Below are 15,843 nucleotides of genomic sequence, written 5' to 3'. Positions count from 1 at the left end.
ACCAGAACTAAAAAGAGCATTAATGGTTATTTCTACACAGCAATTGAATTATAGCGTCAATCTCCACCTAACTTGAATCACTTGAAGCAGGTTATTTTAAAAATTAGATACAAGTGTTCTGGTTTAAAAGTGGGTTGGATGGTTACTCCAACACAGCCTCCTCTGAGTTCCCAGTAAAAGTCTATGAAGACAGAGAAAATGTTACAATTACATTTTTAAAAACTGCAAACTAGGACTACAAACTACTGCTAGAATCTGGGACAAATTAACAACTTAAATGCCAGTGGCAGATTTTGTCCTACCTTTGCTCTGACTTTAGAAACAGGAAGTCTTCCAAGCTGAAAATAAAATAGCAATAATGTATAGGCACAGCTTGAAGCATTTTACATTAATTCATTTAATCTTTTCAAAAACCTTATGAAGCAGGCACTATTATTTTTTCCTATTTTATAGATGAGGAAACTGAGGCCCAAGAGAGGCAAAGTAGCTTGCTGAAGGCCACAAAGTTATGAAGTAATAGTACCAAGATTAAAATCCACATACTTTTTCTAGTTCCTCCTTCACTGCATGCTTCCTGTTCAGAAATGCAAGGTCTTCCTATCAGAAATACAAAGTATGTGTATCATGAAATTCTAGTACCAAATTGCAAAGTATCAAATCAGATTTTTTAATTTTTCAGTGGGTATCAGGGATTGATCTCAGGGGCACTCGGTCTCTGAGCCACATCCCCAGCTCTATTTTGTATTTTATTTAGAGACAGGGTCTCACTGAGTTGCTTAGCATCTCAACATTGTTGAGGCTGGCTTTAAACTCGAGATCCTCCTGCCTCAGTCTCCTGAGCCGCTAGGATTATAGGCTCTTGCCACCTTGCCTGATTCAAATCAGATTATTTTAAAAATGGTTACAAACATAATCCTTGGTTATGAAATTGATTGCACTAGTCAAATTCTCCAGGGGCAGAGCCTTGTAGGATATGTGTAAGATGAATCAGAAGAAACTTGTTAGGGAGCTGACTCATACGATGATGTTGGTCTGCAGGATGAAGACACTGACTTTCGATTAGCATGGCTCAGTCCCAGTCTGAAGATCTCACAACCAGGGAAGCTGATGGCATAACTGTCATCCAAGGCCCCAAACCTGAGAACCCAGGGAGGGGGCTGCTGAGGGAAAACAATCTGCCTTCCATATCCTCTACTGGCACTGCAGATTGGATGGTGACAGCTGACACTGAGGGTGGTTCCCCAACTCAGGCTCACATACCAACCCTCTTTGGAAATATCCTCCCGGAGACAGCCCAAATAATGCTTTTCTAGGTTTCTATGAGTTCTTTCTTTAATCCAGTCAAGTTGACATCTAAAGTTAACCATCACACTGGTAGTTGTCCAATTATTTGAGAGACTTCTGCAGGTAAATTAGGACCAAAAATCAACCCAGACCAAAACAAAAACCTGGGGTTATAGAGAATTCACACACATACGATATAGTTCTCAAGCTTGCAAGCCCCCTTGTAATATAGAGAGAGCACAGAAGGAACAGGAAGAGAAAGATGGTATTAAGCACAGCTGAAGTCCTGGTAAGTTTATTTATTTTACTTTTTGAGTGTTTTATTGACTTTTATTTTATGTTTATTTAGCTGAATATTTTATTTTATTAAAGTCTATGATAGAAATAAAAAATCTATGCTATGTATAGACACACATATACGTACGCATATAGAGATATACATAAGCAGCCCATGACATTCCCATGCTGCCCTTTTATAGAACTCTCAAGCACTTCTAAGGAGAAGCCCACAGGGTAGGGCCTCAAGGCCTCCTGCCAGCAACCTTGGGAATGCTCTTGGAATCAGATCCTCTAGCCCCAGTCAAACCTTCAGATGACAGCAGATTCAGGAGACATCTTTTTTTTTTAAGACTTTAAAAAAAATTTTTTTAGATGTTGATGGACCTTCACTTTATTCATTTGTTTATATGTGGTGCTGAGAATCAAACCCAGTGCCTCACACATGCCAGGCAGGCGCTCCACCACTGAGTCACGATCCCAGCCCTTCAACAGACATCTTTGACTGGAACTTCATGACAGACCCTGAACCAGAACCACATTCCCAATCCTCAGAAACTGTGTAAGATAGGAAATATGTTGATAAAGTTGGTAGTAATCTGTTACATTGCAATAGATAATTATGCATAGGGAAAATAATATTACTAGAGATGATGAATATTTGAGTGATAGAGAAGAGGCTTCCAGGCAAGAATTATAGACATTGGCAAGACAGTCATTACTAGAACCATGTCACCTGTGCTAGATGGGGAGACAGAAGAAAGTCCTACACATTTCCTGCTGCCCTCAACCTTCTGCCAGTGTGCACAAGGATCAAGCCCAACAAAATGCCAAAGGGCAAGCGAGTCCCAGTCTGTATCCATTAGCCCCTGGGACACAGCAGAGGTGAGCAGGTCAGAGAATGAATCTTAAGAAGCTAACAAAGAACAATCAGAACATATCTGGACTAACTTCAATTACAAAACTGTTTTGATTAGGGTTTGATCAGAGTGGGAGAACTACGAGGGGATATATGAAATAAAAGATCTATGATTTGGAACTTATGCAATTGTGGGAGCTGGTCACTTTGTACAAGGCTGTTACTTCTGTGTTTGGGGCTAGAGCCTCAAGTCAGCAAGATACTCAGTGAGGAAAGAAAGTTGAACGTGAACTGGGAACAACAAGAATTGGAACCTGCAAATATAGACTGGAACCTACATCAGTCACTGTCCCTAAGCTTCCACATGATGGGATCTTCTGCAGAAATGGGTATCCTTCCTGAACCATGTCCAGCTCAGGAGACAGTGAAGTTGAAGTCTCTGGCCCAGTAGGATCTGGAGGAGCTATAGACCCAGCAGCAAGCCGGCAGAGCAATGACAGTTCAGGAGCAGCCTCGGTGCCTCGGGCACTGCAACAACACTGAAAGTGTAAGGCACATGGGTCCAGCTTCATCTACCTTCCAGTCTCACACAATCATTTCCTACAGCCCAGCTAACTCACAAATATACAAAGAGAATTCTGGAAACATAGACATAGCTAAATTAAGTTAATGCAGTACCAATCCACCACAGAGAGAGAGTTGCAAAAAGACAATATATAATAACAGCAAAATGAAGTATTAAGAAAACCACCAATCAGAGTTAAATTAGGTTTGTTCCAGAGAAACAAGGATAGTTTTATGTGAGAAAGATCTATTAATATAATGATATCAGTTTAATAACTCCAATTGAAAAAGAAAATCCTCATAGAAAACTAGAAGCAGGAAGTTACTTCCTTTACCACACAGCATTTCATCTGGCCAGGCTGACTCATCTTCCATGTTGAACCATCCCCGTCAGAATCAGGAAGAGGCAGAGATGCTGGCTGACTCCATTACCATGTCACACTGTTCTGGAAACTCTACCTGCTGCAGGAAGATGTGGCAGAAATAAGAGGAAAAAATATGGTAAAGGAAGAGACAAATTTACTGTTATTTGCAGACAAAATGATTATACATCTTTTAAAAACAGCAAGAGAATCAGCTGAAAGCTCCTAACATTAATTCATAGTATGTAAAATAGTGGCATACAAGAAAAATGCACAAAATTCAGTAACTTTCCTCAATGCCAGAAATACCACACAATAAAGTAATGGGGAAAGAAATTGGATCACAGTAGAAACTGGAAAACATTAATGCCTTATGATGTTGACATTTTTGAAGAACACGGACCATTTATTTTGTTGAATGTCTTGAAATTTGTGTTTGTCTGATGCTTCCTTCTGATTAGGTGCAGATTTTTCATTTTTGGTGGTAATATCTCAGAACTGTTGCTGCATCCCTGTCAGTGTATTGTAACAAGAATATAATGCCAATTTCACCCATTATTATATTGATGATCTCTTGGTTTCCATGGTGTCATGGTGTCTGCCAGGTTTCTCTACACAAATGATTACTTTTTCCCTTTGTAATTATTATATATCTTATGGGAATTTATTTCAAAACCAAGTAAATACCCTGTTTCTCCTTAAGCTTTCACCCATTGTCAACCCTTTTAAATGACAAGGCTGGGAAGGGTATATTGAGATCCACACTCTCAGGCAGTGCTAGCAGGAGCATAAGCAGTCGCAGTCTCTTAAAAGCAATGAACAATCTTTACAAGGAACATCAAAAATTGTCAAGTCTTTGATCTAAGAATCCAACTTCTAGGAATCTACTCTAAAATGGATAAAAATCACAAGTGTGGCCGAAGATTTTATTTCAGAAATCTGATAGTGAAAATTTGGAAACAAGGTAACTATCCAACAGTAGATGGGTAGATAAACAAGTTGTAATAGTTCTGTATGATGAAATAATATACAATTAGTGATCAAATGCTAAGATGAATGGAAAAATGGTTACTAAATAATGTTTGGAGATATAGTATTTGAAACTGATATGTACTTATAGGACTTAGTCTTTAAAAAATACACAAAAGTGCATTAAATTTTAATAGCATTTGTTTCCAGGGGCAGTATTTTTCTTTTCTTTCTTTTCATTTTTTTCAGTGCTGAGATGGAATCCAGGACCTCCTCTATGCCAAGTAAGCCCTCTACCACTGAGCTACACCCCCACCCCTCCAGGGGTAGTTTGGCTGTTAATTTTTATTTTTTCTTTTGTATTTTGTTATGTTTTTCCAATGTTCTATAATAATGTTTTTGTATTTTTTTTTATAATTTAAAAAACTATAAAGAAATGCAACATAAAAACAAATTTTCCCATACATTTTCCTTGTACAAATTTGTGATCAATGTGTCACCTCTTCCTGGAGTCAGGAACAAAGGATCAGTGGAACTGCTGACGAAGCAGGTGAGATCACTTTGTTGTGCCAGAGAGCTGTTAAAATGTGACATCGGAGGAAGGAAGGAGGAAGGAGGAAGGAAGGACTATATAGAAGGAAAAGAGGGGTGGGAGGGGTACGGGGGAAGGGAAAAATAACAGAATGAATCAAACAACATTACCCTATGTAAATTTATGATTACACAAATGGTATGCCTTTACTTCATGTACAGAGAAACAATATGTATCCCATTTGTTTACAATAAAAAAAATGTGACATCGGATACTGTACAATGTGCAATCACCTGGTCAGACTATTTTATTTAACCTCACTGATTTGATCAGCAATTGACCCAGTTTTTAGGTGCTTTTTTATGATTTACAGCACACTTTCCAGGTACATTATCTCATTGATTAAGTGATGACCTGTTTTAGGTCATTTTAATCTCACCATGGAGCAAAAATCTTTAAAGTTTCATTGAAGGCTGAAGTCCCTTAGCCTCTGTAGACCTGTCTTCCCTTGCTTTGAGCAGACGGTGGCAGAAAGAGCTTGGGTCTGAGACTCTGAACTTCAGGATTGGAGCTGGCTTTCTGTTCCTTATTAGCATGTGGCCCTCAGCCTGTTGTTTCATCTCTCTGCTCTTCATTTTCCTTATCTTTAAAATGAAGGGTTGGTAAGTTTTCATTTAATGCTACGAGTCTATAACTCTTATATGATGTATGAATTTCTTCCAGGTTCAACACACCCAGTTCCTTTGAGTCACTGAAATACCAACAGACATCTGTGCCCTTGTGGTGTATCTGCAAACATCACAAGGTACCTTAACTCTCACATCAGCAGAGGGCTGTATTTTATTTTGCCCTGACAATCATAAGCATTGATAAATCTGTATTTTCATCAGCAACTCTAGGCATCTATCATGGCCCAGTTCTTTGGCGTCTGCTCCCTTCCCATCCAAACCCCCTTGAAAGACAGTCACATTGCAGCAAAGGAAACCTCACAAGTAAGCGCGCAGCTATGAGGCATTATGCAAGAGGCAGGCACAGTTCTCCCAACTCAATAAAGAATGTCTCCAATAAACACTTCCCAATGAGCTGGGAAAATAGGTGGCCAGGAGAGTTCGTGCCCCCAATTCCTCTCAAGGAGACCATGCCTTGAGCAACTATTTATGAGAATCTGCTTTCCAATTGACCCTCACACTAAACCCTGGTCCTCTTGGTAAGAACTATAGCACTTTTAAAAATGAACTCCTTACAGAACATTGTCTGATTCATTCTTGAATTGTTTTATCTAGGATCTGCTTTGGATAAGGTTTGATAACAATGCTACACTTTCAAGGATTCTAGTTGTCTTTGTCAAACCAACAAAAGAGAATAAAGTTATTGACCATCAACCACAGCAGGGTTAAAGCCAATTAGGTCAATTAACCCACACCGTTTTATAAGCTATCTTATTTTCATTTTTACCAAATGAGAAAAAGTCTCAAAGAATTAAGTAAGTTACCCCCTCACACACACATTACTAGACCCTTCTGTCTGATTTAATGCGTGGTCTTTCTATTGCACCTTGGCTCTCCAGACCTGGAAATTCTGGGTAGGTATCAGCATCCCTTCATTCCATTGATATAGGAACATTTATTCATTTGACGAACACTTAACAAATGTTCCTTGTAAGTACTAGGATCTGGGAATTTATCATTAAACAAAAAAGAAAAAAGTGACTCCACCTTTTGAAGATTTCCTTCCAGTGGGGAAGACAGATAACAAAAAATAAATAAATAAGTAAAATACTTAGTGTGTGAGTTGTGGTAAGTGTTAAGGAGAATGTTGGGATTTGATGTCAGAGGAGGTCAGTTTTGGATGTGGTTAATTTTGAGATGTCTGTTACATATCCAAATGAAGACATCTGGAGAACAGTTGGAAAGATGAGCCTGGAGTCAAGGGAGAAGTGAATGAAAACATCTCACTATAAAAAAGAGTCAGGGGAGCAATCCTAGGATTGTCTCTGTGTGACTGAGGAGCTCTGGTCTTGCCCCTGTTGGCTCCAACGAAAAGACCTGGAGGTATGAGAAGCAAGATGCTCAGCATGGCAGGAAGGTGGAACGTGAGGGGGAAATGGACAAAGACTGGCAGCAACCAGAGAGATGATTAAGGGAACCTAAGGAGCTTGGGCCTTGTCCAGGTGAGAATGGGAGGCCATGAAGAAGATTAAAGGAGAGAAGCCGTGTGCTACAGAGAGAGAACCCTGGCTGCAAGGAAGATGGCCTTAAAGGGCAAGCCTGGGACAGGCAGCCCGATAGAAGCTGCTGCAGCCCCCCAGGTGAGCAGGACTGCGGCCTGATCCAAGGCAGAGGGAAAAGGGAGAAAAGCAAGTGGGTTCCAGTTGCATTTGAACATGAAATCAGCAGGGCCTGACGACTGATGGGAAATGAGGGCAAGCAAGAGTGAGAAGGGAACTGAGGGTGGCCAGGTTTCTGGCCTGGACACCTGGGTGGATGGCAGTGCCACTTATCAAAATGGGGATGCAGGAAGAGAAGTTGATTTGGAAAGGCCAAAGATGACTTTATTTTTGAATATTCCAAATGGCTGTGGAAAGTTCAGGGAGGCAACTGAGTGTGGGGTCTGAAACCCACAGGTGACATCTGAATTGCACATGTTTGGGAAACACAGACAGACTCGCAACAAGTGGTCAGAGTCACCCAGAGCTAGCTAAGAGCGCACAAAGTGATGAAGACGGACTCTGAGGGACTCTACATTACCCATATGCACTATCAGGTTGATCCTTTTAACAACCCTGTGAGTCAAAGTTCATCTTTTCTGATTTTCTTTTTCCGGAGTTAAACGATTAAACAACTATACGCATTTCCCTGTCCCAGCCACAGGAGGCCCACTTGTGTAACATCTAGGACCCTTGTCACATTGATTATGTGTGGGCTACACATTTATTACATGAGGAGCACTGGCTGCATGCAAGCACATGGAGAAAGTTTGAGTGTGGTCCCAAAGTCTTTTGAATGCTATTATGATGTATCTCACACAAGCTGAAAGAGAATGCTCACATTCCATTTAAAAATTTTTGGGGCACAGATATTTGGTCTGATACCTCAGTTTAGGTTAAGAACCAGGAATATTACTAACATGGTAAAAGTCACATTATTATAGGACCCCAAAAGTCAGACAGGACAAGGAGATTTTAACACATGAAAATATATGCATTTCATGTCCATGAAGGGGAGAAAAGTAATAAAATTCTCACATAGTCTTTCCAATAAAATAAGTGGTCAGGAGAAAACTGGTTAGACAAAGAGTCCCTCCAGAAGGGGAAATATTACAAGATGCAAAGTGTTTTGCTATTACTTTTAGAAACCTTCTTGACCGAGTTCATGGGAGGAAAGGGAAAATATCTCTATTGAATCTTAAGAGAAGCTTTCCATGTGGCCTGATCCAAAATACATAACACAGAATAGAGACTTTTGAAAGGACCTTTAAAAAATAATAGGAGTTTTGTTTTTTTCTTTAGAAAGTTGTTATGCAGTGTGATTTTAAGCCTTCAAACATAAATCCACTAAAATGCCATAATTTTATTGTAGGATACACTGAAAACAATATTTAACCCAGTGACTGTGCATAATAGTGAGAAAAAAAAAATACATGCTTGAATGGCATGTGACGCACGATCTGCGGTCTGACTGCCACAGAGCGCCTCAGGAGCAAGCTCCGTGCCATTGTGTACATATTCATATGCAACTTAGCCACCAGATAGGGTTCCCACATTTCTACAAAGGAGAAAAGAAAGTCATTTTTTCAAGTTTGTTCCCACAGCAACAATATTCCATATTTTCTTCTTCTGTGTCTAAACACGAACAAACTTCGACTGCAGGAAGTAGAATAGAATCCTTGCAAAATAGTGGTTAGGACTCATTGTGAGTGTGAAAGTTTCAGGGATCACATTCATTGGCCAGGCATCCAGTGTAAGCCTACCTGGAGCTGAATCTGTGCTAGGCTCTGGAGATGCAGGGGAGAAGACCCAAGGCCTGCCCAGGAGATCTGCATGTGTTCCGAGAAACAGCCAGGTAGGATGAAGGAGCTGCAGTAGGCTCAGCGCCCTAAGAGAGGCGCATCTGAGTATTAGGAGGAAGCAACAGCCCCAGGAAGCTGTGGATACTTGACCTTAGTCTTGATTGACAGATAAACTTTAGTGCACAAGGTGGGGTACAACCAACCCAAATGAGAATGGAGGTACAAAACCATACAAAAGGCGGCATGAAAGAGCAGTATCCTGGAGAAAAGACAGGGTGGAGGGAATGGGAACATATACGACACTCTAAAGGGAGACTGGGCTGAGTGGAAAGGACCATATATGTCTCAGCGAAGTGGAAGAATTTGATCTTGTAGGTGACAAGGAGCCACCAAACATAGTAATGTAGAGGCATGCTCAGTTCTATGCTGGCAGAATATTCACACAGCTCCGGAACAGACAGTGCAAGGATGGGAGTCAGAGGATAGGAGGTGGAGAGACCCAGCTAAGATCTCATAGTTTATCTGAAGGTTGGAGAATTTACTGAGATGTTTGAACATAATGCATATGGCACGACCCCTAATAGATAACTCAGCAAATGTTAGTTTGCTTTCTTTCCATTTCTCTCCCTTCCTTCCTGATCTTGTTTAAGTCCAGAGTTGAACTGGAGCTCATCCTTTGATGGGGTTTTGTAAGGAGGAATTTGGGCATGAAGAGAAAAATAACTAGTCCAAAGTTTTACAGTTAGTAAGTGGTAGGACTGGAACTGGAACCTAGGCATTCAGACTCCAGAGTGACCTCTTGGGAGGTACGTGGTGGGATTAAGTGAGAGGATGGATGTCTCTGTTTGATTCCTTACTCCTCTCCCTTGAAATGTCCTGGTCTGTGGCCTGACGCTGGTCATTTCCTACTTTTTAGAGTTTCACATTGGCCCTCGTAGTTCTGTACATATCTTTGTGCCAAGGCTAAAACTGCTCCCTACAGTCTTCAGTGTGCTTGCTTTCCTAACGCAAGTCTCCCATGTATTCTCATGAAATACCCCTCCCAAAGACTCTATGTGAAATGGTGGAACCTCTTCATATAGCCCTGGTTCTCTTCCCCCATTAAGTAAGTCCCAGCGTGAGATGCCCAGAGCCCCTCTTGACCAGAGACCTTGCTTGTTACTGAAACATCAATCAATGTTGCTGAGATGTCACTCTACCTAAACGACCCTATCCGAAGTTCTGAGCCTCCTGGTACAGGGAGATTCAGCCCACTGACTGGTCAATGAGAAATTCCACTCTCTTCCTCTTCTCTTGAACCTAAACTAAGAGACTCAGAGACTGAATTAGTCTATCTGAGGTTCTGGAATTACAAGCCAGGTGGAGCTGGAGTTTGTGCTCTGCTCATGGACCCTAATGGAGCTGGACACCCCAATCATTAGGAGCCCCTTAACCTTGGTTCCTGACTTTAATTGGTACTCACCCCCTGTCTACACTTCTCCCCTTTTGGAATCTGAGACATCTCCCCTATCTGCATCCAGTAATTTCTCCTTTGGGGTTGTGTCATTTTGAGTGGGTTTCTGTTCTTACAAGCAGATATTCCCTGCCTCTGAAATATAACCATGGGTGGTATTCTCGTGTATGAATTTTTTGTGTTGTCAATTGTAAACTCTGTTAGATCCAGATTAAAAATGTGAGGGGGAATGATCAAATCCACACAGAGACTTGGCAGTCAAGTTGGATTTCTTTGCTCATAGTTTGTAACAATAGGATAAAACTGGTCATTTCTGTTGCCTCTTTTTTCTTTTTAGCATCTATGTAGTCCATAATGAAGGGTTCTAAATTCTAGTTTTTTGTTTATAATTGGATTAAAATATTTTGCCCACTTTAGTCTCACAGTTTTGGCTTAAAAAGAATGAATTGCAACAGCTATTTAAAGTCCTAAGAATTGTGGTATTGGTGAGTTTATGTGTGGAGAGGGGCCATTCAGATGGTACGTCTTAATTGTCCTAAATCCGTCTCTCCCCCACACCCCACACACACCAGGATAGTACCTGTCTTTTAAAAACCTGTCCTTCTTGATCTTGACAGTGAGCTATACCAGGTGGTTCATTTGAATGACCATTAATCAGTGCAATGAGAGTCAAAGAAGGCAGGAATCATTAGGAAGGTATTGTCTTTGGAAGGTTTTGCAGTTTTCCAAATTTATTTTTATATGAAGAGACTCCATGGTGGTAACATATGTGTCCCGTTTACTCCCTCAGAAGCAGGGTGGCTGGGCACAGATGCACCAGATGAGAGATACTCTAAATCAGCCTGGAGGGGTCTGCAATTTGAGGGGTCAGGGCCAACCGCCAGAAAGGGTCATCACAAGGACATGTCTCAGCCACCGGGTGAGTGAGCCAGAGTGCTGAGTGAAATGGATTCCACCAGATCTCTGGAGATGTGTCACCAGGGGACAGTCCCAGCCTGGGAAGGCCGGCCAGGACTTGGCAATAGCCTGGGTCGGCATCCTCAACAAAGAGGCTTCTTAGCAAAGAAAAAATACCCACTTGTAAAGGGGCATAGCTTAGCTCATCACCCTCACATCTCTGAACATTGCGATTAAACTGTAAAACTGTCATAAAAGGAAGCATGAAGATTAATAGATAATATTCTTTAGCACTTTAATTTCGTGGAATTCAAAGTGTAAGAAAATGAATTTCTTGGTCTCTTGCCAAAGCAGATATAAATAAATAGCGATCGAGGTTCTAATTTCCTGAGAATTTTAATAAAGAGAAATATTTATGGTTTAAAATTACCTCTGAAATTATGCAGCAAAGAATAGATAGTTTATGACTTTGGAGAACAAAAAGAAACTTGCAAATACTTGATGTTGGCAGATCAATTAAGTGGTGATACATGCTACATTATAATTTTAATCACCATGAAATTAAAATATGGTAATGAGTGTTAACATGACTTTATCCTTTCAAACTATGATTTAATTTATGGAACTTTGCTTGACTACTTCCTTCTTTCCTGGGTTATTTTTTCTTCCTCTGCGTTCTACTGTAGATTATACACTTTCCAATGCATATTATTCAAGACAGTCACCAACTAAATGAGTTCTTCGTTCCTTATCAATTAAGGATCTTGTAAGCTATTCTTACTCATTTTAATTTAGTTCTTTTAGCCTCCCTACTTAAAATATGCAAAGAATTAGAATATCTTATTTTTTTTTAAGCAGAAAGTTTTCTTTCTGGTTTTCAAATTGTGCTTCTTTCCCAGTGACACAAAAGGCAGCACAAGTGTCAGCTTGCTCTGTCCAAGGGTCACCTTCCTCTAACATTCAGGGAAGGGGAGCATTGGCTCCCGACACCCAGGCCAGCCCTTTCCCATCTCTGTGGATGCCCCCGTGATGTCACCACACTCCTCCCTGTGCTTGCCCACCATGTTCACCTGTGCAGATGCATGAAATGCAAAGACCACATTTCTCTTTGCTGCTCAAACCTTGAATTCCTGGCACCCCACTTTCAAAGATCCATGCTGGAGGTCTAAAAGTGATCTCCATAGAAGATGAAGATTGTGTAATAATACACCAAAAAGTGACTCCACGGGTTCTGCAGCACCAACCAGGTGTCCCACAATTCAAGTCAGTTCTGACACTGCCTATCCAGGGTTTGTACAGTTAGGGGTTAAGGGCTCAGTCCCATGAGACTGCCCCCATCCCAGACACCAGGCAAGAGTCCTAGGTTATCACCTGTATTGCTCACCACCTAATTTAGAGTTCCTTCTTCAGTTTGCTAATTCACTAGAATGAGTCACGGAACTCAGGAAAGCACTTTACTTACTATTACTGGTTTATAATTGATACAGAAATCTCAGTCCTTGACCCCGATGCCAATCCAATAATAAGGACAAGGCTTTGAGAAAAAGGAAAAGAAATAATTTATTACTTTGCTAGTTAAAGAGACACATAGGGAACTTTTGTCCCAGAGGTTTGATTCCATCAGGGAAACAGACGGCTTTTAAGGAGGTGATTCAAAGGCTGCACTCCAGCTGTGTGCCCTGTCAGGGGTCATAATTCATTTGCAGCCTTGACAAATGGCCATTTCTTAGAACCACAGGTGTCAGCTCTGAAGTCCAGACTCCTTCATTCCTGTGGTCTATAAGCTGAAGGACAGATAACTCAGCCTAGGATGGAAAGAAGGCTAGTCTTGCTTCCCTCATGATTAGGGAGGGGGAGAGGGAGAAGAGGAAGGGGAAAAAAAAATGTCAGTTTTAAAATAAACTGCAGTGGCTGAGCAGCAGGGGTTATGTTCAAAGCATGAAGTGGATTCCTGTTACATTTCCGAGTGCTCAGGGCCAGGTAGAGGGACCACACAGTGCTTCATGGCTCCCCACTCTCCCAGCACCTCTGTCCAGCCACTTAAAAGCTCTCTGAATCTCATTGTTCAAGAGTTTTTATATCCTAATCTGCACCTCCCTCCTGTCCCCAGAGGTCAGGGGTAGGGGATGGGTGGGGGGGTCACTGAGAGTTCTCATCCTCGATCATGTGTTTGGTTGTTTGGGCTTTCTGGTGACCAGCCCTCTTTCTGAAATGACCTATGACCTGATATCTGAATCACCGCGTTAGCCTAGCTGAAGTGTGTTCCAAAGGGAGCCTGCTGACTGGAACGAATTCCTCTTATCACGCAGGGAATTCAAGGGGTACAGGAGTCCTGTGTCAGGGTCCAGGGACAAAGACCAAATATGTGTTTTCTTATGCCATACCTTCCCAGAGAACCCCATAATTTTACCCATGGTGTACTTCTTTCAGCTTGAGGCAGGCACTCCTCCCTGCACCCCTTTCCCACAGCGAGGGAGACCCCGGCCTCTACTCACAGCTGACGGATGTTCTAACTCCTGACCAACTTCTCTCCCATCAGGTAATCTCAGGATGGAAACAATCCCGTTTTCCAAATGCATTTATGAAAGTCTGACTTATCCAGCCAAAGGGGGTGGGTGATATGGTTTGAGAGCAGGTGCGATGCAAGACGTGACCAGGTTTCTGTACCAAAACCAACATAAGGTAATTTCTTGTCCTTGAGTTAAACAGTGCTGGGACCAGACACACTTTCCTGTGCCCATGATGGACCACACAGAGATGAGCAAACACAGCTTTGTTGCTTGTTCCAGGAAATAGCAACTCATTCAAGGTGAGTCTGTGAACCAACTGAACAGTTATATTGTCAAAACTAAGCATGCTCATTAAAACTCACTTCAAAATCCTAAGCTCCCTGCACTCACCAATCTAAAATTACCATGCCACAGACTCTACCCAATCCTAACTATTTCCATGCCTTTCAAGATTTATTTAAAACCCCCCAATCCAGACCCTTGTGAGAGCCTTTGATGGCTACCTGTCAGGGATAAAATAAAAACTTTTATAAGTTAATCCCTGTATATCTGAGCAGCCTCATCTCCACCACTTCCAATTCTGCATGTTATTCAAGAACTCTGAACAATTGGTAACCACCCCTGACCTACACGTACATACCAAGATGCTTCACATCTCTGTGCCTCTGTTCATTGTTCTTGTTGTTTTAAATGCCCTCTTCCTCTCCCCCTTGCTGCCTTGAATAATTCCAACTCAGCTTTGATTAGTTCAAGACCTCTTTTCAGGGAATCTCCCTGAACCCCACACTAACTTAAGGGTCCTTTCTTCCTCTTTTTTCTTGAGCATCTTGTGCATTTATCATGATCCCCGGGGCTTATAGTTGCTTTGAATATGTGGTTCCCCAAAAACTCATGGGTAAGACAATGCAAGAACCTTCAGAGCTGAACTGATGGAGTTATGAGATTCCCTAACGTAATCAGTGCATTAATTCCACAATGGATTAACTGGGTGGTAACTATAAGCAGTTGGGGTGTGACTGGAGGAGGTAGGTCACTAGGGGCATACTTTGGGGATTTATATTTTGTCCCTGGTGAGCAGAGCTCTTTCTGCCTCCTGATTGTTATGTTTGAGCTGTTTTCCTTCTGCCATGATGTTCTGCTTTACCTTGGGCTCAGCTATCTACAGACTGAGACCTCTGAAACTGTGAGCCCCAAATAAACTTTTCCTCCTCTACATTGTTCTTGTCAGGTCTTTTGGTCACAGTGACAGAAAGGTGATTAAAACAGGCAGTTGCATGTCCTGCCCTCTCTGCAGAGCTCTGAGAACAGAAACAGTCTGAGCTCTGCAGCTCCTGTACCTGAGTTCTCATTACCTGGGGATGCACGGTTGGTATGTGTTGAGCTAAACTGAATTGAATTTTGCCCTCATGGCCGTGGTGAATATTTTTCTCAGTTTATTGTTTGCCTTTAATTTGGGTTGTGTGAGGTTTTGACATAGAGTAGTTTTTAATTTTTATGAAGTCGAAACTATTGATCTTTGTGTGATTTCTTCTATTGATTTTGAGCTTAAAAAGTGAAGGACTGGTTTTTGAGAGACTCTTCATGACTAAGCTAAGAAACTCTGCAACTTTGCCCTTCTCGTGGGGAATGGAGGACAGCGTGAGGTAGAGGGACAAAGGAGACACCATTCCACTCGTTCTGCAAAATTCCCAGCTCTTTTCCCGTTCTTCTCAGTGAGAAATGGTATATGGGTCAAAAACATGAGTTACATTTTGTATCTCCGCTTTTATAATTTTCATCAATACGTGAAGACATAAAGCTAAGCAATTCCATTTGTCTTTAGGCCTCAAGACAGTCTGTAAATGCTTTCAATGAAAGAAAAACAATATTGGCCATTTTACTGTTTTCTTATTTCATTTTCTAAATAAGTGTAATACACCACAGCAATTGACTCTGCAGGCCCTGCTTGCTTGGCTCAGTGTTTTGCCCTTGGGGTCTCCCACATCTGAAATGTTGGCCCACCCTCTGGAGGCCAGCTCAAATGTCCTGGCCTTGATGAGTCCCTCTCCTTTCCTGTCCCCCTGCAGATACATAGTTGCATGTAACATTCCTTAAATGCAAGCAACACAAGGGCACAAATAATATGTCCT

The sequence above is a fragment of the Sciurus vulgaris genome, assembly GCF_902686455.1.
Source record: "Sciurus vulgaris genome assembly, chromosome: 11".
Lineage (NCBI taxonomy): Eukaryota > Metazoa > Chordata > Mammalia > Rodentia > Sciuridae > Sciurus > Sciurus vulgaris.
The sequence above is the reverse complement of the archived record's forward strand: the minus strand, read 5'-3'. Positions refer to the sequence as shown.